Genomic DNA, 24402 nt, shown 5'->3' on the forward strand with positions numbered 1-24402 from the left:
ACCTCTCCCTAAAACAGGTCATGAAGGCTAGATTCACTCAAAAATGTTTTGAATTCTTGAACAGATTTCACAACTAAAAGAATACTTTTTCCATAATGGCAAGACTCTTTGATAAGAAACAGCCACTCATCTGCTCCATATCCACATTTCTTATTATTTATGACTGTTCCACATATTGATGTTGACGCACAGCTTTTTCTGAACCAGAAATTCCTGGATGAAACCCAATATATTTTGGGTAATGGAAAACAATGATCCAAAGAGTGATGTGAGGGCTTTCCTCACAGCAATATATCACTCAAGCAAAATGAAGCTATCAAAGAAAACAGGGCACCTGCCAAGACACCTCAAGGCAATCTGCAACTATCTGAATATAGAAGCTGATTCTTTTCTAAGAAACAAATCACTTCAAAATAATGTCATTCTTTATAATGCATAATGTAATGCCACCAGAAATATTATTGCTAAGGCAAATGACTGTTCTCACAACAGTGACTGCGCTATTTAATATTTAATTTCCTGTAGAGCATTTGGGAATGACTTAAGATCATGAAAGACATTGCATAAATGCAAGTTCTTTCATGAAATTATGGCTCAGTTGCCAACACCCTGACTTCTTAGTCAGAAGTTTGTAGATCTCAATTCCTCACGAGACTCTAGGGCCCAAAATCTAAGCTAATGCTCCAGTCCATTAATACTGGAGTGCTACACTGTGAGAGGTGTTGCCTTCTTGAGAGACATTAAGTAAAGTTGTTGGCTGCCCTGGTGGGTCAGTGTGAAAAATTCCATGATATTACTTCAAAGTAGAGTATAGAAATTGAATTGAACAACATTTATACCTCAATCAATATCAGAGATTCACTGTTTCGTATTTCCCTTCTCTTTATGGCATGCATTACATTAACAACATTGATTACAATTCAAAATATAATTAATCAGCTATTAAAATGATTTGGTTTGAGAAAGGTGTTTTCCAAATGCAGACTTTTTTTTCATCCTGAGACACGCTTTGGGGTATTTTCAATATCTCAAAATATTCTAAGGCATAGGACTTCTGCTAATTTCATCACAATTTGAACCAGACAAGGGGGAAAAAAAAGAACTACAGATGCAGGAAATCAAAAACAAAAACAGAAATTGCTGGAAAAAAAACTCAGCAGGTCAGGTAGCATCTGTGGAGAGAAAGCAGAATTAATGTTTTGGATCCAGTGAGCCATTTTCAGAACCCATCTCCAAAGGGGTTGCCAGATCTGCTGAATTTTTCCAGCAATTTCTGTTTTTCTATTTGTGCCAGATCTAGTTGCTATCAAACTGCTACAAAACAGTCAACAATTTATAGGTCTGTAGATATTGGTTGCGATGATATGATATTGGATGCCAAACAGTTTCTATAGAATTGAGAAAGTGTTTCGACTCATTGAATTATGTTCTCTGCCCTGTGGGGGTAGACACAATATTCCTACACAAATGTTTTTGAGGAAGTAGTTGTATTGTGGTAATGGCACTGCAGTAGTAATCTGGGCACCCAATTAAATGTTCTCTGGGCATGGGTTTGAATTCCACCATGGTGAAATACAATTTCTACATAAATCTAGATTTGAAAATCTAGCCGATGGAAGACCATGAAGGCAGTGTCAATTGTTATTAAAAATGCATCTGGTTCACTGGTGCCCTGTAGGGAAGAAAATTTGGTTTTCTTGTCCAGCCTACATTGGACTTCAGACCCACAGTAATGTGGCTGACTCATAACTGCCATTTGGACAATTAGGGATAAGCAGTAAATACTCACCCATTTAACAATGCCCACATCCTGTCAATAAGTTGTTCTAAAAAGGCTGAACATAAATGAAAATTTGATCATAAAAAATGAAGTAATTATTTCAAAGTATTTCAGCTGTCTAATGGTTTTGTTTCACTGGGAATAATGTTGCTGATTTAACACAGATCTATTAACATGCAGGAGTTCACCTCGAGAGAGGCCAACAATCTTACCATGGTAAATTATACTGTTTGATGAGATAGAAATGTAAGTTCTGTATGTTTCTCAAATTAGTAACTCAACAGTGAGCCAAATCATTTCTACCTCATTCCAGTAGGTGCACAACTGAGCCAAAAAGACAAACAAACCTCTGGTTCATCGCTCGCTGATTTTCGCACTGAAAACACAGTAAATAGCTTCAATATCTCTGATCCAAGAATGAGAACAAAGAAAGGTCCCCAATTATATTCAGGTGATTTCTTTTGGAAAATGCAATATTCTGAGCATCAAGTGAGCAGAATATGGAATTGCATTGTGAGGGCCATGCAATTGAATTATTGCCAGCGCTTAATAATGAAGTGTGCAGCTTAAGACTTGCCACTACTTTGGCATATCAGGCAGTAGTTAAGGCCCACAGAACATATCCCAGCAAATGTTAAAAAGTGCAGAGGGAAAAAAAAATGGTTAATCTGAAGTAGTAGTCTGAAACTTGCAAAATGGTGCAGAAGATCAGGGAGACAGGCGTGGAGCAGTTGGCAATAGAAATCTTAAACATAACACTGGATTTAATCCTACAAACTTACACGTTTGCATGTCCAAGGACTCTTGTGGTCAGAGTGGATGAAGGCCAAAAATGAATGTGGCCTCCAAAGCAGTGAGGATTGCCACAATGAACAGAAAATGTTTAAAGGATTGGCAGCATCAGAAACTCCTCCAGTTAGCATTAGGCAACAAGTCACTGAAGCACTGCTCTCCATAGCAGAGAAACAAGTTGCTGAGCTGTTCAGTGTGCAGAGAAAGGAAGGAACCACCTGTAGCGAGCCTCCAGATTATGGCATTTTCTCCATTTGAAGGCAACTGGGGCCAATGCTAGCAACGATTGCAGTGTAAGTTACATATATCTTGAATAAAGTTGCAGTGTCAAAGACCTAAATTAGAATGCAATTATACCAATGGCATTTTATCTCTCCCCCAAACCCCCCAAAAAAGTGATCCACTCCTGTGTTTTCGAGTCCCAAATACTGGTCTGAATATTCAATGTTTTACAGTCTTTTGATTAATTTCCTATATTAAGGACAAACAGAGCTTAAGCATACATTGGAAATGAAACAGTGAACATTATAATGAGGCAAGAATTCAATCTGATTGTTTTCAATCAGCTGGGTAACACTCGCATAAACGTTCCACATACAGAGGAACCTTGATTATCTGGCATTTGATATCTAACTATCAGATTATTTGGCAAGATTGCAAAGTCCCGATGCTTGACTATTTTGGGCGGCACGGTGGCACAGTGGTTAGCACTGCTGCCTCACAGCGCCTGAGACCGGGGTTCAATTCCCGACTCAGGCGACTGACTGTGTGGAGTTTGCACGTTCTCCCCGTGTCTGCGTGGGTTTCCTCCGGGTGCTCCGGTTTCCTCCCACAGTCCAAAGATGTGCGGGTCAGGTGAATTGGCCATGCTAAATTGCCCGTAGTGTTAGGTAAGGGGTAAATGTAGGGGTATGGGTGGGTTGCGCTTCGACGAGTCGGTGTGGACTTGTTGGGCCGAAGGGCCTGTTTCCACACTGTAAGTAATCTAAGTCATCTAATCTAATCTAATCTAAACTATGTTATCTGGCACTCGATTATCCAGATTTCGATTAACCAAACAGAATACTCCACGCCAGTGTCCTTTGGATAATCGAAGTTCCTCTGTATATTTACTTGGTGGTCAATTGGGCATTCAGAATTAGAAATTGATCAATCTCTACTTTTTAACATACTCAGAGTCTGAGCTTCCACAATACCTTGGAGCAAAAAAAATTCCAGGACTTCAATACCTTTGGAGTAAAATGAAAATATCCTCATCTCAGACCAAAATGTCATTCCTTCTATATTTAAATTGTGCCTCCTGGTTATAGACTCCACAAACAGGGAAAATATCTTACCTGCATATACCCTGTCTATCCCTTTATTTTGTAAATTTCAATGAGATCACCTCTCATCCTTTGAAGTTCTGGAGAGTACAAGCACAGTTTGTCTAATCTCCCTTCATGAGACAGTCCTACCATCCTGGGAACAAGTCTTGTGAACCTTTGTTGCACTTCCTCTTTGGCAATAGTACTTTTCCTGAGACAAGGAGAGACAAAATTCCACACAGTATTCCAAATGTACTCTACTCTTGCTGCTAGATAATCAAAGCAAGAATTCACTATACCAGTAGTCAAATTCAATTGAGATAAAAGTTAACATTATATTAGCCTTTCTCATTGCTCACTGTTCCTGTGTGTTAGTGTTCAGGGACTTATGGATGAGGACATCTATCTCCTTTTGTTACAGCTACAGTATCCAAACTCTCACCATTTAAGAAATATTATGTATATCTTTTCTTCTTATCAAAGTGAATATCATATCTTTCCACACTATATTCCATTTATAGTGTTCTTGCCCAATCATTCAGCCTATCCAAATTCTCTGAAAATATTTTACATCTTCCTCAGAATACATGTTCTTGCTTAACTTTGGATCATCTGCAAATTTGGGTATATTTAATTTAATGTGAACATTTGGGGAATAAATATTGATCCTTGTGTTATTAACTCATCGGTCTGCCAACACACGACTGACTTATTTATTCCTGCTCTCTGCTATCTGTCTATTAGTCAACAATTAATCCATGCCAGTACATTACCATTAATCCCACAGGCTTTTGTTTGACTAACCAACCTCATGCAGGGGACATTATCAAAAGCTTTCTGAAAATCTAAATTGAATTACACCAATTGACTCCCCTTTATCAATTATATTAATAACATCCTATAAACAGCTCTAAATTTGTCAGACATGATTTCCATTTATAAATTTACGCTGACTATGCCCAATTAGATCATTTAACAAAGTGTCATTTATCATATCTTTACAATAGCTTCTAGCATTTAACCTATTACTGATGTAAGGCTAATGGCGCTGTAGTTGCCATTTTTTCCCTTGCTTCTTTCTCAAATTGTGGATGACATTTGCAAGTTCCAAGCACACAGGAATCATTCCAGAACCTAAGGAATTTTGAAAGATGATGACTAATGCATCAACTATCTCTATAGCCATCTCTGGAATTTAGATTATCAGGTCCCAAGTGCCTCATCTTCCACCTAGGAACCCTCCAACCACAAGGGATGAACTCAGATTTCTCCAGTTTCCTCATTTCCCCTTCCCCCACCTTGTCTCAGTCCCAACCTTCGAACTCAGCACCACCTTCCTAACCTGCAATCTTCTTCCTGACCTCTCCGCCGCCACCCCCACTCCGGCCTATCACTCTCATCTTAACCTCCTTCCACCTATCGCATTTCCAATGCCCCTCCCCCAAGTCCTTCCTCCCTATCTTTTATCTTAGCCTGCTTGGCACACTCTCCTCATTCCTGAAGAAAGGCTCATGCCCGAAACGTCGATTCTCCTGCTCCTTGGATGCTGCCTGACCTGCTGCGCTTTTCCAGCAACACATTTTCAGCCCCGAAGACTATCAACTTTGTTATCTTCAACCTTCCTATTAATACAAATGCTTCTCAACTACTTATTTTCCCTGATCACTTTGATCTCTAATTCTGGGAGATTTCTTGTATCTTCTTTAGTGATAGTACTAATTTATCTGCCAAAAAACCTGAATGAACTGCAGATGCTAGAAATCAGAAACGAAAACAGAAATTGCTGGAAAAATTCAGCAGGTCTGACAGCAGGTCTTCAGAACGGATCAGTGGACCCGAAACATTAACTCTGCTTTCTCTCCACAGATGCTGCCAGACCTGCTGAATTTTTCTAGCAAATTTCTGTTACTGTAACTTATCTGCCACTTTGGTATTCCCCGTTTAATATTCTTCTGACTCTGCTTTTAATGAACTTACATTTGTCTTAGTCCAATATTGCATTATTAAATGTACAATCATTTACAGTCTATTTTTATGATTGTAGCTGGATTATATTTGCATTATATGCTTTCTTTCCTTGTCCATTTCTTTGCTGAATTCTAAAAAAACTCAAATTGACACAGTCAGCCAAGGTTTGTCACAATGGTAGCAAGTTTAATATTTTAACCATTCTCTGAATTCCCTATTGAATTATTACTTACTTTTTTTTTATAAAGTGGCCCACAGTTCTGACCGTATCAACAAGAAATAGCTTCTCTATGTCTACCCAATCAAACCCTTTTCTTAATCCAGTCAGGTCATTCTACACTTATATCTTCCACAGCCCACACACCTAAACATCTTCTTTCTTTCATACTTTCCACATTTTACTGCACATATGCAATCAGTTTGTTGCTTACATTAAACTATATAAAAAATACAGTTCAATGAGTGCGATGCTGCAACTCTTGCGCACAGACAGATCTGCAATGTGTTAGCAGCTCTTATAAACAAATACAAAATCATGAGGGTTTGCTTGTAAGTAACATGGTAACAGCAGTCTATTGAAACAGCCAACTCAATGTCTTCAAATTTAAATATGCTCTTGTCAATTTTGCATGCAGCAGTTGGCCTGATCAAAATTATCAAAGCTCTGCAGGACAACTCAAAATTCTTCCATAAAATACACTCCCTCTTACACTAGTTGTAAATGCTCCATAATTCAGTAAGAAGTCTAACCTCATGAGGTTGACATGTACCCATAAACAATTATTACCTCCATGAGTTAATTAGTGGAATGAACAAATCAAGAGCCATGGTCATGATTGGCCATAAGTCATGTAATTGGTCACGTGGAATAATATAACTTATGGTCTGTTTTTAACCAGAACATTCTGTAACTATAGTAAATATAAGGTCACTTTTAATTAGGATGGTCTCTCTCTGCTAGGCAACCATCCATAACATTCTGTGTTACGATGTTATAGTGGACACCACTTAATACAAACCAGCTTTAAATAAATGTTCATTTATAGGGTACAACACTCATGCTTAATTTCAATTTAAAAAAATGCAACTTGAATATTAAAGTCATAGAGATATAGAGTTGCACAGCAGAGAAACCGATTCTTCAGTCTATTTCATTCATGCCGACCAGATATCCTAAATTAATCTAGTCCCTTTTGCCAGTATTTGGCCTTTATCCCCATTAACCCTTCCTCTTCATGTACCGATCCAGATGCCTTTTATATTCTGTAATTGTACCAGCCTCTACCACTTTCTCTGGCAGCTCATTTCATACACGCAACGCACTCTGCGTGAAGAAGTTGCCCCTTAGGTTCCTTCTATATCTTTCCCCTCTCACCTTAAACCTATACCCTATCATTTTAGACTCCCCTACCCTGGGAAAAAAAAACTTTGGCTGTTCAACTTATCCAGGTCCCTCATGATTTTATAAACCTACATAAGATCACCACTCAGCCTCTGACTCACCAGGGGAAATAGCCCCAGCCTATTCAGCCTCCTCTTGTAGGTCAAACCCTCCAATCCTGACAATATCCTTGTCAATCCTTACTGCTCCCTTTCAAGTTAACAACATCTTTCCTCATGCAGGGAGATCAGAATTGAACACAATATTCAAAAATTAACATGTCTCGAACTTTTCATGAATGGTGAGCCTTTTCCTGGTGCTTCAGTACAGTATTTCATCAACTAATTATTTTAAATGAGTTAACTTCCTCACAATATAATATTACATGAGTATGTGAAGTATTTTTCTGCTAACCTTGCCAAAAGTTTCAAGAATATCCTGACGGAGATATTTATTTATGAGTATGGTTGCCATTCCATTTGATTCACTGCACAGTGTAAAGTAGATTGCAATTTCCAACAACCATAAATGTGTTACTGCTTTCTGTGTTGCCCTGTACTTCTAGGTGCTGTCCCATATCAATATCTCATTGAAACATATCAAGTGCACAATGATATTTACAGGATAAATATTAGATGATATACACATCAAATGATCTCCTCTTCTCAGATATAGCCAGATCTGCAGTTGTTTTCTATATTTTCAGTGTTTATATTTCCAACATCTGCAGTATTTTGTTTTTGTCAAGGAAAAGAAAGGATTTATTTATTTCAGTGTAAATAACATTTTAATAGAGTGTTAAGTCTTAATTACTTACAAACAACTTCTCTAGCACTAAACATTTACTTTTACAAGCCTGGTGTTTCATTTCTTTAGACTTCTATTTAATGTTAATGTTTTTTTAAAGTTGCCTCAATTTTCTCTCTCTCCCGTAATATCATGTTTTTAGAGCTCTTTATTCCATTAGCTGCAAAAGATTTGATATTGAGTTAACTATCTTAATTTCAGTGAGTTGTCCAGTCTGTCCTGAAAACAATTCAGATAACTCTGATCAGAATGCTATGAATGAATTTCCCCAGGTGTCCTACAATACCAAAGCAGTGAAATGAATATGAACACAATTCATAACAATACAAAACCGTCCCAACTTTATTCGGAACAAAATTACAATGATCTTTAATACTAAACTAATCGTTATTATTATTTGGCCCCTCATTGTTACAATACATCCCGAGTCTCTTTTAGATTTACACAGTTGCACTCTCTCTGGTTCTGTGAAGCTATTTTCTTCCTCTCTCTATCTGGATGGTCAGCTGGCCTTTGTCCCTTGCCACGCTGATCCCTTCACAAGGCCTCATATGATGCCAAGAGCAGTTCCAAGAGAGGGGTCTGCAGGTAAACTCTGTTTTTATATCATGTAGATGGTTTTCTGTAACCTTCTACAGTTCTGGCCAATCAACGAGTTACACTTAATAGTTTGAGACAATGGTTAATCATTTAGATGCATGCTATTGTTAATTTCTTTGTGTAGCAAGATCCAATGCCTTTCTATCTGTGCTCTCCTTTGTTTAATGGATAAGTCCTTGAGGGCATGTCTGTTCAGAATAACCGTTATGATTTGAAGATGCCGGTGTTGGACTGGGGTGTACAAAGTTAACAACCACACAACACCAGGTTATGGTCCAACAAGTTCATTTGGAAGCACACTAGCTTTCTGAGCATCGCTCCTTCATCAGGTGGTAGTCACTACCACCTGATGAAGGAGCAACGCTCCGAAAGCAAGTGTGCTTCCAATTAAACGCATTGGACTATAACCTGGTGTTGTATGATTTTTAACAGAATAACTGTTGCTTTTTATGTAATGCTAACATCATTAACACCTGACTACTGTGTTTGCAGTGTGTCTGATATGTGGGCTTTTGTGATTTCAGGATTTTACTTGGCCAATGTACCCAGCATCCCTTGTTGTTTGGCTAAGTTAGCAATCTCTCTGTTTTTTAGCAGCCAGGAAGCTGCTACAAGTGTGTTGGTTCAAACTCTGTCTCAATCAGGTTTCTTGAAACTAACTGCACTGGAGTTACGCAATTGCTTGGCCTATTCACCTAGATCCCAGATCCCCTGTGGAGGCGCTGGCATCAAATTCATTTTCTTAACTACCGGTTCCATTGCACAACTGCACAGAAGCTCTGCAGTCAGCAGGTGAAGTATGGCTGGTATCAAAATCCAGGATCATTATAATCAACTTTATTGTATGCACATTCAATTCTGACAGTTTCTAAGCACTGATTTTATTTTAGGAGAGTTGTTATAACTTATAACAAACCACTGGACAAATGGGTGTCACTGGCAAAGTCTCCAGTCAATCTACATCCAATATAGCTGATGGAAATGCGCTTAACAATGCTTTCTGTAATAAGGGCACTGTCTGTTTATTGCTTTCCAATCTAGTCCTGTAAAATAGTCTGTCCACTGCCCTGCAGCATTCTCCATCAACATGTATGCCATTGGTAATCTTTCTGAGTGACTCCAGAATGTTCTTCTGCAAAGTGTGCAAAAATATGGAGGCGCATTCCGTAATTAGATTTGATAATATTAGGGGTACTAACAAAATGATTAACAACTTTGATATGGGTAATTCTGAATATGTTATTCTGACTTGAGTTGATGTGAATTTATTCCAAACACAACAATAGTTTTGTCCCACTGAGATGTAAGGAAGTCAATGATCTGTGTAAAACCAGGCACTGAGTGGGACAGCTACACACCAGACCTTTGACAATCTTATCCCACAATATCTGCAACCACATCTTTTTCCAAGTGTTTTTTTCAAGAGTTGTAGGTTTTTCATTTTCCTGGCACCAGCTCCAGGAAGAGAGGTTTTTTTTTCTATAAAGTGCACCTCTGTGACTAAATGTAATGCCATTAGCCTTAAGATCTCCCCAGTGTCAGATTTTGTGCTTCCATGAGGTACTGGTAATGATTCACTATATTAAACATACTTCATAAATCATTTTGATTTATGACAACATAAGATGTTGTTGCAAATTCTGTCAATACATTCATTGTCATCACAGTTACCAAACCTATCAATAAAGATGTCAGTTGCTTTGGAACGTGAAACCTGGTTTATAATGAATATCTGGCAATTTAAAAAAAATTATTTGTCCTGCATTTGATGAAATCTTTTTGTTACATCCATTTTTTGGTACTGCACAGTATAGACAGTTACAAGTGCTGAGTGGCAACATTGAATCCTGTCCAGTATCAGGAGAGGGGCTTATTGTAGAATTGTGAATAGATTATGTAGGACAGTTCAGGAGTCACTGAATAGCAACACCACAGTCACAGTTAGTTGCAGATGAGACAGAGACAATGTGAGAAGTGCTGACAGAGAATTACAGAGAAAGAAACTGAACTGTACTATGTAGTTGTAATGCTTAGAGGAGTCCTAGAGCAATTGAATAGAATCATATTCCCATATGCAATTGCCCTTCAGTCCAACTCATCTATGCCGACCAGATATCCTAAATTAATCTACTCCCATTTGCCAGCACTTAGATTAGATTACTTACAGTGTGGAAACAGGCCCTTTGGCCCAACAAGTCCACACTGACCCTCCAAAGAAGAACAACCCAGCCAGACCCATTCCCCTACATTTACCCCTTCACCTAACACTACAGGCAATTTAGCATGGCCGATTCACCTAACCTGCACATTTTTGGACTGTGGGAGGAAAACGGAGCACCCGGAGGAAACCCATGCAGACACGGGGAGAATGTGCAAACTCCACACAGACAGCTACCGTATCCCTCTAAAGCCTTCCTATTTATATACCTATCAAGATGCCTTTTAAACCTTGTAATTGTACCAGCCTCCATCTCTTCCTCTAGCAACTCATTCCATATACACGCCTCTCTTTGCATGAAAAAGTTACCCCTTAGGTCCCTTTTGTATCTTTCTCCTTAAACCTATGCCCTCTATATTTGGACTCCCCTACCCTGGGGAAAGGACCTTGGCTATTCATCCTATCAATGGCCCTCATTATTTAATAAACCTCTATAAGTTCACCCCTCAGCTTCCGATGCTTCAGAGAAAATAGGTCCAGGCTATTCAACCTCTTCCTATAACACAAACCCTGCAACCCTGGCAACATCTTTGTAAATCTTTTCTGCACCCTTTCAAGTTTAACAACATCCTTCATATAGCAAGGAGACCAGAATTGAATGCAGTATTCCAAAAGTGGTCTAAGCAATGTCCTGTACTGCCAGAAGATAACCTCCCAACTCTTATATTCAATATATAGCTCGGGCTCGTGTAAGTCCTCAAGTAACGATAAAAATATCCTTGGAGAAATTAACTCAAAATTGATTAAACAACAACAACTGAACCATACCATTGTTGAGGACCAAGTGAGGAGTCAATAGCATTTAGATATCTAGCATTTTAAATAGGGCAGCACAGTGATTAGCACTGCTGCCTCACAGCGCCAGAGACCCGGGTTCAATTCCCACCTCAGACAACTGTCTATGTGGAGTTAGCACATTCTCCCAGTGTCTACGTGGGTTTCCTCCAGGTGCTTCGGTTTCCTCCCACAGTCCAAAAACGTGCAGGTAAGGTGAATTCGCTATGCTAAATTGCCCTTAGTGTTAGGTGAAGGGGTAAATGTAGGGAAATGGGTCTGGGTGGGTTGCTCTTCTTTGGAGGGTCGGTGTGGACTTGTTGGTCCGAAGGGCCAATTTCCACATTATAAGTAATCTAATCTAATTTCTGTGCTGTTTGAGCTTGGGCTAAATTCTGTGAAGTGTAAGGCAGTGTTGTAGTCACAATTGAGGAAAAGTCCTGGAAGTTGGGTGTGGTTCACAAGACACCAGGTGCAACCAATTGGTCAGCATAGATGAGAGAGTGGTGATTAAAAAACCACAACCAGTATCTGCTTGATACAGCTGAACAAGATTGAAAGATAGGGAAAACCAAATGGAAAATCTAGTTTGGTAAAGGTAGCTGTTAGCAACAAGCTAGAGCTATGTTGTGAATAACTACTGGAGGACTGTTTTTGGAGTCAAGGTGAATGTGAATTTATCGCAAACCAAAATAGGAGTCGTAATGACCGAGTCCATTATGCAATGGCTCTTGAAAGAGAAGTTCAAGGCCACATTTACGAAAGTGAAGAATTGTAGTTTCTTGCTATTCGATGATCCAATGTTTTATTGATTTCAGGGAGGGGTTACTGAGAAGCCCATAAGATCTGACTTGATTGCTTTTACTATGTAATGTGTGTTGAGGGCTGTTTGCTAAGAATTATCTTCCACTGTCCCCACGTGAGTTAGAATGATGTTGTATATGTAATGTATACTGTATTACCATTTCACATTGTATTGTATAGTATTCTCATTTGTTCAAAACTATGAAATTTTGTGGCTCTACTCTCTCAGCAAGTCCCCTAGATATCATATCTTGTTTACTTTAAAAATAAAGGTTATTGATCACTAACGAGCTCATAATGTAACTTGATTATCTTGACTGCAGTCAAAGATTCAGTGTAATTTTCCCAGGAACGTAATACAGAAGAAAGAATTTGTAATATTGAGTTTCCAGACACACGTTTGTAAGAGGGAAACATCAGCCAATACCATCAAAATATTACTTTATCATAAAGGAAATTGAGGTGCCTTCCTTCCTGATGAAGGGCTTTTGCCTGAAACATCGATTTTCCTGCTCCTCAGATGCTGCCTGACCTGCTGTGCTTTTCCAGCACCACTCTAATCTAGCCTCTGGTTTCCAGGATCTGCAGTCCTTGTTTTTACCTAAAAATCCATCTTAGCCCAGTTTATCTCCATCTCATCCAAACTGTAGTTGACCCCCTGCTGCACAGATTTCTATCTACCCAAGTATAGTGACGGTGAGCACAAGGGGGCATAGCTTTAAATTGAGGGGTGATAGATATAGGACAGATGTCAGAGGTAGTTTCTTTACTCAGAGAGTAATAAGGGTATGGAATGCTTTGGTAGTAGATTCGCCAACTTTGAGTACATTTAAGTCGTCATTGGACAAGTATATGGACGTACATGGAATAGTGTAGGTTAGATGGGCTTCAGATTGGTATGACAGGTCGGTGCAACATCGAGGGCCGAAGGGCCTGTACTATGCTGTAATGTTCTACGTGCTATGTTTTATCCTCTGAAGGATCATGACTGAAGTCCACCTGTTGAGAATATTGAGTCCAGAGTTTGAACTTATGACTACAACTGTCCATTAATGCAGTTAATAGATAAGTGATGAGGCAACATTCTCTATTAGATCCAACTCTGGCTCAAGCCAAGCAGATGAAACAAAAAGGAAATGGCCTGCATTCCTTAAATGATTGGATGTGAGCCCACTCCCAAAAGATCATTTGGCTGTTTGGTGAACAGCTGGGCCATACTGTCTAGGAGGGCTTCAAAATCAATCCATGATTGAGTTCCGTGATCACAGCTGGAGCCACAAGCACTTCAACTCTTAACTCGATTTTAGTTTCTTGATTTCAGCTTTTTGGCAAAACTATCTAGGGCTCCCATTTCTGATTGATATCTAGTGGGCACCCTGCTGGATTCCTGAAATTACTGAATGAGTGAAGAACTCAGCTCAGGTATGAACAGCTAGCCAACATTCATTGTTGATATGCCCACACGTACAATTGCGCTGGCATGTGCAAAGAATGCCTTCATAATAATGAATTATTTCAAGAGAAGACCATAAGAAGACAGCACATTACTGGTGATGGGTTACAATTGAATATGTACAAGTGTTAGAGTACAGTGAAGATGAGTCCAGTGTCTGGGATATTATATTGACACCTAACTAAATATTCATATTCAATAGGTATGAAGCCATTTCTCATTACAACCCATCTGGGTACAGAAGACCAGGGATTTGGTCTCTGAAATCCACAGGGAAGTTCACAACCCATGACGTGAAATTATGTACCATTGCTCACCATCTCCTGCCACCACCGTCCCATTCCCAGCCTCCAACAGTCACAACTGGGCATTTCTCCTAACTATATCTGGAAGGGAATTTATTACAAAAAGAACATGGAGATAAATCTATTATGTGTAAAGAACAATAGAAGCAAGCTTTGCCATATGTGCTGCTAACTTTGCCAAAAAGAAGAGGAAACAATTTGTGTATCCATGGTGTGCAGTTTTCTCCTCCCTGACAGTGACAAGAGAGATGATGTGAAGTGGAAGTAATGAGGTGATTTGGGCCTGGAGAGACACTCACTCATTTCTCGCCATGGAGAAGATCCATGGATAATATCCTCCTCACCACTATTAAGTGGTTGATTAATGGCCACTTAAAAGCCTCAACATGTTACCTCCCAAATCTTGTCTCCCTGCTGCATGACAAAGATGGCCTGATTCCAAACTGGGAGGGGCTTTCAATTGCCCCATTTTGGGAACAATTAGAGACATGAATGCCTTCAAATGTTACTCCCTGACTGCCATCTGACACACTTGACCAATGTTTCATTATAACCCTCCTAGTAAGAAGGACAAAACGAACATTCTTCCCTGAGGAATCGACCTTGACTGGCAATCGTCAAGATCCAGTGGCTGTTGGCCTCTGATTGGCTGATACCTTAGGGGTTACCTAGGCAGTCAACATCAATGCCTGTGATAGGGTGAGACACTTGCTCTCACTTGCCTGTCAGCTCCTGATCTCCCTGGAAGTTGATGATCTAGTGCAATATACCACAGGCGAAGGCTACATGTTAGTCACCAGCTAACACACTCACACTACACTTAGAAAAAATATGGGAGATTTCAGCCCATAGATTTAGATAATTTTTAAATAGATTTTTATTGTAACAGACACATTTGAGGAATAAATCTGTGAACATTTCCAAACTATATCCAAGAAAAGTCCATTGTGATGTGGTTCAATTTACCATGGATACCAGGATTCCCTTGGCTCCCAAATAGTTAAATCTTCATTCAACTCTTCATTTTGCTTGTTCCAATATAGGAGAAAATGTGGTTTCTTATTAACATGATTTAATTACAGCAAGATTTCACTTTTTGACATCTGTGTAATAGTAGACTTGCACCGAACCTGCGTGTTAGAATGTCGAATATCCATCCCATCCCATTCTCACTCTGAATGGACACAGCTCTAAGTTTACACATTTTCTTACTCGGTCTTGACCCATTCATTCCCGCTTATCACCACGTTCTGACTCTTGGCCTGTCGTAACTGCCCAGCCCAGTCGCAATCAAAACCATTCACTTCTGTCTTCATCAGGCACCCAGCCTCAGCTTACACACTGATTCCAAAGTGTAACATTCTTCCTCTAGGATTCCCAATTTGTTACAGTGCCAGATGGAATATTGCAAACTGTTAAACTCCTGAGTGGGGAGAGGCGAACTGGCTCGCTTTCTTCATTTCCCCAAACTGTTTCCTGCCCTTGTGGATACTTTTCTCACAGACCCAAATTAACAAAAAGTTTTTAAGAAAAGCCACCTGAACTGGGCTTTGTTGTTTTTAACAAATAGTAAGTTTATTAATTAACAAATGTGAGAAGAATTAGTAACATAACACATTCGAAAAAAAAGAGTCCAAAATGATGGAGGTTAAGAAAAGATACAGATCAGTCTCTGAATTGTTCACAAGGCGTGGATAGATGAATGCAATGGTTGTTGCAGCAAAGATTACTGGTAGCATTGAAATTGATAGTTAAACAGTCAGTTTCACGATCCTTAGTTTGGGGAGTGGTTGAAATTCTGTTGCCCCGATTCCTTTTGACAGTGATTGGATTCCAGCATTCAGGATGAGACAGAGTCAGTTTGTTGCCTTGTTTCATTCTGTCTGGCTGCCAGCTCACCAACAACTAGACCTTCGAAGAAGACTAATGTTCAAATTCAGATTGAGATCTTTCAATCTTAATAATTTACTCCAATAGAATTGAAATTAGATTTTTAGCCCCAGACCTTACATTTTTCTCAAAGTTAAAAAAAAGTACAAAATACTTTTGCAATTTGAGGTAGGGATAGCTTGCTGTTGAGCAGGACATCATCAGCCCCTCATTATCTTTGTAGTCACAAGGCACCATACTCCAGCATGTTTTAGCTTTCCTCTTTCCCCCATTTGAAGGGCTGTTGTTTGAAATATGCTTTGTACCCATACATGTAACTTTATCAGTCTCTCTGTCTCTCTCCAGAAAGCCACTCAGTTTACATCTGCAGCCATTTTGACTGTACCAGCTCTCTTTTAGAAACCATATTTTGCAATAACAAATCTAAAATGTCCACATTAATTTAACCCATGATCATGGCAGTTTGGAAGAGACTATTTGTTTCTAATTTTATGGAAGTTGCTCTATTTATTTAGATGTGATTAACAATTTGAAAACAAATTGCTGACCAGTGCTGAAAACAAACTGGAAGAATGAGGGACAAGGTAGAGAGAGCCACCATACTCCTTGATACCTTAAATCAACATTGCCCATCTTTCCAGAGCCCACTTAGTGATGATGTCACAAATACTTGAATTGCTACAGGGTAGAAGTCATGCTGTCTGCACTAGCTCTTGGAGTATTTAGTATTAATTTCTTACCAGTTTCCCATAACATTGTCTCTATTTAAATAATTAACTAATAACCTCTTGAACGCCTCAACTAGACGTCCAATAGGTACATTCTAGACCTTAACCTTCACTGTGTAAAAATACTTTTATCTATTCTTGCATTTTTTCACCAAGCATCAGCCAGATAAAGTAATTTACCCCGCCCGCCCCATCGTCTATCCCACCATCCAGTTTTCTTTAGCCCTGTTTGCCTGTATTCATCTTTCATTCTCACTCCTCCTGGCTGCCAAGGATTGACCGGAACACCAAATTTGCCTCTGCTGCTCTTTTCTGGCTCAGCAACAACCTGTGCTATTGTCTCTATAATCGGGACATGCTATTTGGTATCGGCTCAGTGCCAGATTCAAACCATTCTCTCTTCTTCCTGCCAATTCACAGTATTACTCAAAGAACTGTTAACACTTACGCTATTTCAACACAATCACCCACCCTTCTCCACCCAGTAATTAAAGAAAACTAGAAAACAGAGAAACATAGAAACACAAAGTTTACAAAACAAAAGGAGATTGTTTGACCCATTTTGGGTGCACGAGGTAGAAAGGAGCAAGCTACCCTAATCCCATTTTCCAGCTCTTGGCACGTAGATCTTGAAATGTATATTCAAGCATATTTTACATTGTTCTGCAGGCTTCTGCCTCTCACACTTTTTCAGAAGTGGGGTTCACACCCCCAACACACAAAGAAGAGAAACATTCTTCTCAACTTCCCTTTATTCCTTCTACCAATTAATTTAAAGCTTTGCTGCTGGTTCACATGCTAAGAAAGATAGGTCTTCTCTATCAACTCTCTCAAATGCCCTATTAATTTTCTGCACACTCATTAAATCTCTCCTCAATCTCCTCTGCTGCAAAAACAATCTCAACCAATCTACTCATTAAATGAAATATCCTCATCGACACTGGTTTCTCCTCTAAAAGCTGCAATATAGTCATATATGTAGTGAAAAGGCCAAAAAGACACAAATGAAACAAAGAAAGCTAAAGAAAACAAGCAAAGATAAGAGAAGATAAAATCACAAGTTAAACAAGAGAGATACACAAAAAACTGATAAAAACTGAAATAGCAGAAGCAGAGAGTCTGTTTGCATTGACATATCATAAGCGAAACTTAGAGATTAGCTGGTATATTATTAACACGTGAGCATCTGAAGACAAAGTTTAAAATCACACAACACCAGGTTATAGTTCAACAAGTTTATTTGGAAGCACTAGCTTTCGGAGCGCTGCTCCTTCATCTGGTCAGTTGGACAATCACCTGATGAAGGAGTGTCGCTCCGAAAGCTAGTGCTTCCAGATAAACCTGTTAGACCATAACCTGGTGTTGTGAATTTTAAACTTTGTCCATCCCAGTCCAACACTGGCATCTCTAAATTGTATCTGAAGACAATCTAGTTCAATTTGAGTGTTTATATTCATCCTCACAATGTCATGAAAATTCAGGCTTCACATTTTATCAGGTTGCAATGAAATTAACACAACACATATAGTTTGAAAATTCTGTTATATCATTGTATTCACAGATGATTCTATTGAAGAGAAAGCATGGTATTTATCTCACTTACTAAACTGGTGCTGAAAAATAAAACTTATTAAAAAGTAAGTAGCTATTATCCTAAAGTGCTGATACACAGATGTCGATAGTTCTAACACAAAACTTTTCAGCTAGAAAAGGATAATATCTACACAGAATAGATGAAGTTTTTTTTAATGATTACTTCATGAGATGTGGGTGTCACTGACTAAAGTCAACTTGTAGTCACATGTTGGCCAAGACCGGGTAAGAATGGCAGTTGCCTTCTCTAAAGGACACTGTTGGGGAAAAAAAACACATCTGGTTCACCAATCGACATTGGTCATCATTAGACTCCCGATTCCAGATTTTTATTGAATTCAAGTTCCATCATCTGTCATGGCAGGATTTGAACCTGAGGACCCAGAACATTACCAGGGTTTCTGGAGTAATGGTCCAGCTACAAAAGCACTAAGTCATCACCCTGTTCTATTGAGAGCTCTCCGCAATATTGTGGAAATGTTTTAGTTTAATTTTACTGTGAATTCCAGTGATTGCTAAAATATGTCAGAATTGTGTTCATAATTATATTCATCATTTATTTCTAATGTTCAGCTGTGTTGTCATTTTGAAATTACCTTTAATTTCAAGCTATGAGGAAGAAACAAAAGCAATGAGAACCATGAGAATTTACCAAAAGTATGTTCAATACCATATTCATTAATTGATCTTGCCTGATACAAGGGAAGCAATCCATTCCAAGTTATACTATGTAACAATAGTCTTGAAGCATAACAGAGACCTCCAAAGATTTTAGTGGTTTATTTGAATAAGCACAACTTTTGTTTTTGCTTGCCTTAACCTCAGACTTTCTAATTAGTTGCACATTCTGTTTGTTTACGTATCACATGAACACTTAGAAACACAGTGAATCATCGCTAAATATACATCTTCAATAGTAAAACACCACTTTGTATTGTGTTCAAGCAGAAGTGTTAGCGTGCCATTGCTAAAGTGTGGAGCAATGACTAAGCCCCAGACAGACTTAGTCAAAGTCTCTTTCTTGTGTGAATGGAGATGTCTATATTTATAGGCTTCCAAAATGAGGTAAGTTCATTCCTGTATGTTAACAGCATTGAGTAAGCAGGTACCAACTGGTGGCTAGCGAAGAATTTACATGCAGCCTGGCTTGCCTCATAGCTTTCAATTGTCATCCATGTTTACAACTAAAAGTGCTTAAAGCAACAGAAAAGTTAGAACAAAGACTCAGATGAACTTAACTGCAAGCAGAAAAGATGCTAAAGAAGGTAGACATAAATGTCCTTAAACCCATGAAATGCATTTTGTACTGATTTCTGAAATTCACCTCCATTTACAGATCTATGTTTTTCCTCCTTGGATTCTAATTTATATTGTCATTAGGCTGAGAAACATCTATGAGGATTGCTAATACATCAGTCCTGGGAGAAAGGGAGGACTGCAGGAGCTGCAATATTTGATACAGATCCAACTGTCCCCAATGTCATCGGGTGAATTGGTGCAAGCCTGGCTTCAAGCCTATCAATTCTTTTTTTCTGTGCTAGAAAAAGGAGTGAAATGTTTAACAAAGTCGTCTAGAATTTAGAGTGCACAATCCAGCTGGAGCTGGATGAACTTTGGATCATTCGGGAAGCGGAGAAGGTAATAGAGAGGAGTTATAGTGAGGTAGTCTCATCTCAGGTAGAGGAAAAAGGGAAAGGGAAACTGTGCAGGGATCCCCTGTGACTGTTCCCCTCAATAATAAGTATACAGTTTTGGATACTGGTGGGGGGAATGAACTACCAGTGGAAAGCCATAGTGGCCATGTCTCTGGTACTGAGATTTGCTCTGTGGATCAGAAGGAAAGGGAGGAGAATAGAAAAGCACTAGTGTTAGGAGACTCAATAGTTTGCGGAACGGGCAGGAGATTCTGTGGTCATGAATAGGACTCCCGGAAGTTATGTTGCCTCCCAGGTATCAGGGTCCGCGATGTCTCTGATCGAGTCTATAAGATTCTGAAAGGGGAGGGTGAGCAGCCAGAAGTCGTGGTGCACATTGGCACCAATGACATAGTAAGGAAAAGGGATGAAGATCTAAAAAGTGATTTCAGGGAGTTAGTTTGGAAGCTATACAGCAGAACAAGCAGTTTAGTAATCTCAAGATTACTACCAGTGCCACATGCTAGTGAGGAGAGGAACAGGGAGCGAAAGCAGTTAAACACATGGCTCCAGGGCTGGTACAGGAGGGAGGGCTTCAGATACATAGATCTTTGGGTTAGCTTTTGGGGAAAGTGGGACCTGTACATGAAAGACAGGTTGCACTTAAACTGGAGGGGCACCAATGTCCTGGATGGGAAATTTGCTAGAGCGCTTCGGGAGGGTTGAAACTCGTTTGGCAGGGGGATGTGAACCAGAGCTTCAGATCAGAGGAGAGGGTAATTATTGAACGGGCAGAAATAGAATGCAGAGAGTCTGTCAGGAATGATACACTGTTGATAGAGCCAAGGGATGGTTAAAATGTGTCTGTTTCAATGCAAGGAGTGGCAGGAATAAGAGTGATGAACTTAGAGCATGGATCAGTACTTGGAACTATGATGTTGTGGCCATAGCAGAGACATGGATTTCACATTATCTGGTTGTTCCAGGGTGTGGATCTTTTAAAAAGAACAGGAAGTGGGTAAAAGAGGAGGGGGAGTAGCATTGTTAATTAGGCATTGCATCTCAGCTGCAGAAAAGAAATTTGTTAAGGAGGGTTTGTCTATTGAGTCAGTATGGGTGGAAGTCAGTAACAGGAAAGGAGCAATCAATTTACTGGGTGTTTTCTATAGATGCCCCCAATAGCAACAGAAAGAGATAGAGGAAGAGATTGGACAGCAGATCTTAGAAAGGTGCAGATGTAACAGAGTTGTTGTTATGGGTGACTTCAACTTCCTCAATATTGATTGAAAAATGCTGAGTGCAGATGGTGTGGATTGGAATGATTTTGGCAGGTGCGTCCAGGAAAGATTCTTGACTCAATATGTAATAGGCCGACTAGGGTGGAGGCCATTTTGGATTTGGTGCTAAGTAATAAGCCAGGCCAGGTATCAGATCTCTCAGCAGGAAAACATTTTGGTGACAGTGACCACACCAACCTCACCTTTACCATAATCATGAAGAAGGATAGGAACAGTGTGTTAAGGTATTTAATTGGGAGGAGGGGAAACCTTACTGCTATTAGACAGAAGTTGTGGAGTATAAATTGGGAACAATTGTTGTAAGGGAAATGGATTACAGAAATATGGAAGCTGCTTAAGGAGCACTTGTTGCGAGTGTGGGGATAACTTTGCCCCACTGACACAGGCATGCAATGGTAAGATGAAGGAGCCTTAGATGACAAGAGAAGAGGAGCTTCTTGTCAAGAGGAAGAAGGAAGCTTCCTTAAGGTTGAGGAAACAAGGATCTGATGTAGCTTTAGAGTATTACAGGGTAGCTCAAAAATGGACTGAGGATAGGGCATGAACAAGCCTTTGCGGGAAGGATAAGGGAAAATCCAAAGGCGTACTACATTTACGTGAGGAACAAGAGAATGATCAGAGAGAGGGTAGGGCCAATCTGGGATAGTGGAGGGAACTTGCACCTTATGTCTGAAGAGGTAGGGGAGACCCTAAATGATATGTTTTGCTTCAGTATTTATGAGCGAGAGAGGTTCATTGTTGATAGTGAGAACACCGTGGACCAGGTTAATAGGCTTGAACAGATTGATATTATGGAAGTAGATGTGCTGGAAATTCTGGGAAACATCAAAATAGATACGTCCTCAGGGTCAGACCAAATATACCCAGAGTTACTATGGGAAGCGAGGAATGAGATTGCTGCACCTCTGGCGATGATCTTTGCATCCTCACTCTCCATGGGAGTAGTACGAGATGATTGGAGGGAGGCCAATGTTGTCCCTCAAGAAAGGGAATAGGGAAATCCCTGGGAATTACAGACCAGTCAGTCTTACATCTGTGGTAAACAAGGTACTGGAAACAATTCAGAGAGATAGGATTTATGACTATTTAGAAAAACATCGTTTGATTAAAGATAGTCAGCTTGTCTTTGAGAGGGGCAGGTCATGCCTCACAAAGCCTTATTGAGTTCTTTGAGGATGTGATGAGACAAGCTGATGAAAGTTGAGCAGTGGATGTGGTGTATGTGGATTTCAGTAAGGCATTTGATAATGTTTCCTGGGGAGACACATTCAGAAAGTAAGGAGTATGGGATACAGGGAAATGTGGCTGTTGGGATACAGAATTGACTGGCTAAAAGAAGACAGCGAGTGGTAGCGGATGGAAAGTATTCCGCCTGGAGGTCGGTGACCAGTGGTGTCCCGCAGCCTCTGCTCTTTGTAGTCTTTATAAATGACTTGGATGAAGAAGTGGAAGGGTGTGTTAATAAGTTTGTGGATGACACAAAGGTTGGTGATGTTGTAGATAATGTCTAGGGCTAATGCAGGCTACAACAAGCAGAGCTGTGCTGAGAAGTGGCAGATAGAGTTCAATCTGGATAAATGCAAAGTGATTCATTTTGGAAGATTAAATTTGAATGCTGACTACAGGATTAAAGGCACGATTCTTGGCTGTGTGGAGGAACAGTGGGATCTTGGGGTCTACATATGTAGATCCCTCAAAATTGCCACCCAACTTGATAGGGTTGTGAAGGCGGCGTACGGTGTTTTAGCTTTCATTAACAAGGGATTGAGTTTAAGAGCTGCAAGGTTTTGCTGCAGCTCTATAAAACCCTGGTTAGACTACACTTGGAATATTGTGTCCGTTCTGGTCGCCTCATTGTAGGAAAGGTGTAGATGCTTCAGAGAAGGTGCAGGGGAGATGTACTAGGATGCTGCCTGGATTGGAGGACTTGTCTTATGAGGAGAGTTTGAGTGAGCTAGGGTTTTTCACACTGGAGAGAAGAAGGAAGAGAGGTACTTGATAGTGGTGTACAAGGTAATATGACGCATAGATAGAGTAGATAGCCAGAGACTTTTCCCCAGAGCAGAAATGGCTGTCATGAGGAGTCATAATTTTAAGGTGATTGGAGGAAGGTATAGGGAAGATGTCAGAGGTAAATTCTTTGTGTAGAAAGTGATGGGTGTGTGGAATGCACTGCCAGCGGTGTTAGTCGAGTCAGAGACATTAGGTACATTTAAGCGACTGCTGGACTAGCACATGGATGGCAGTAAATTGAGTGGTGTGTAGGTTAGGTTGATCTCAGATTAAGATAAATGCTCAGCAGAATATTGTGGGCCGAAGGGCCTGCACTGTGCTGTGCTGTTCTATGTTCTATCTTCTGATGTTCATTTCCAAGATGAAATTGGGTGCTGACAGTAAAATGTGCACTCATTCTGTATTGAGTGTATATTCTATACATTTTTGTTTCAGCGACCCTGTACTTGTTCAGGATCCTTATCTGAAACTACCATTAGACCCACTGTAAACCCAAATCAGCAACGTAACACATACTCTTTATTCTTACCTGAGAAAGGATGTACTGGCACTGGAGGGGGTGCAGATGGGGTTCACTAGGTTGATTCAGAACTGAGAGAGTTGGTTTATAAAGAGTGATTGAGTAGACTGGGATTATACTCATTGGAATTTAGAAAAAATGGGGCATAGGGATCTTAGAGAAACATCTAAAATTATAAAGGTAATAGATAAGAAAGAAGCAGGAAGGTTGTTTCCACTGGCAAATGAGACTGGAACAAAGGGGCACAGCCTCAAAATAAGGGGGAGCAGATTTAGGAGTGAATTGAGGAGGAACTTCTTCACCCAAAGGGTTGTGAATCTGTGGAATTCCCTGCCCAGTGAAGTAATTGAGACTATCTCATTGAATTTTTTGAAGACAAAGATAAATTTTTGAATGGTAAAGGAATTAAGGGTTATGGAGAAATTGAGGACTGCAGATGCTGTAGATCAGATCGAAAAGTGTGACGCTGAAACAGGACAGCAAGCCAGGCAGCATCTGAGGAGCAGGAGAATCGATATTTTGGGCATAAGTCCTTCA

This window comes from Hemiscyllium ocellatum, chromosome 29 (genome assembly GCF_020745735.1).
Source record: "Hemiscyllium ocellatum isolate sHemOce1 chromosome 29, sHemOce1.pat.X.cur, whole genome shotgun sequence".
In the NCBI taxonomy this organism is placed as follows: domain Eukaryota; kingdom Metazoa; phylum Chordata; class Chondrichthyes; order Orectolobiformes; family Hemiscylliidae; genus Hemiscyllium; species Hemiscyllium ocellatum.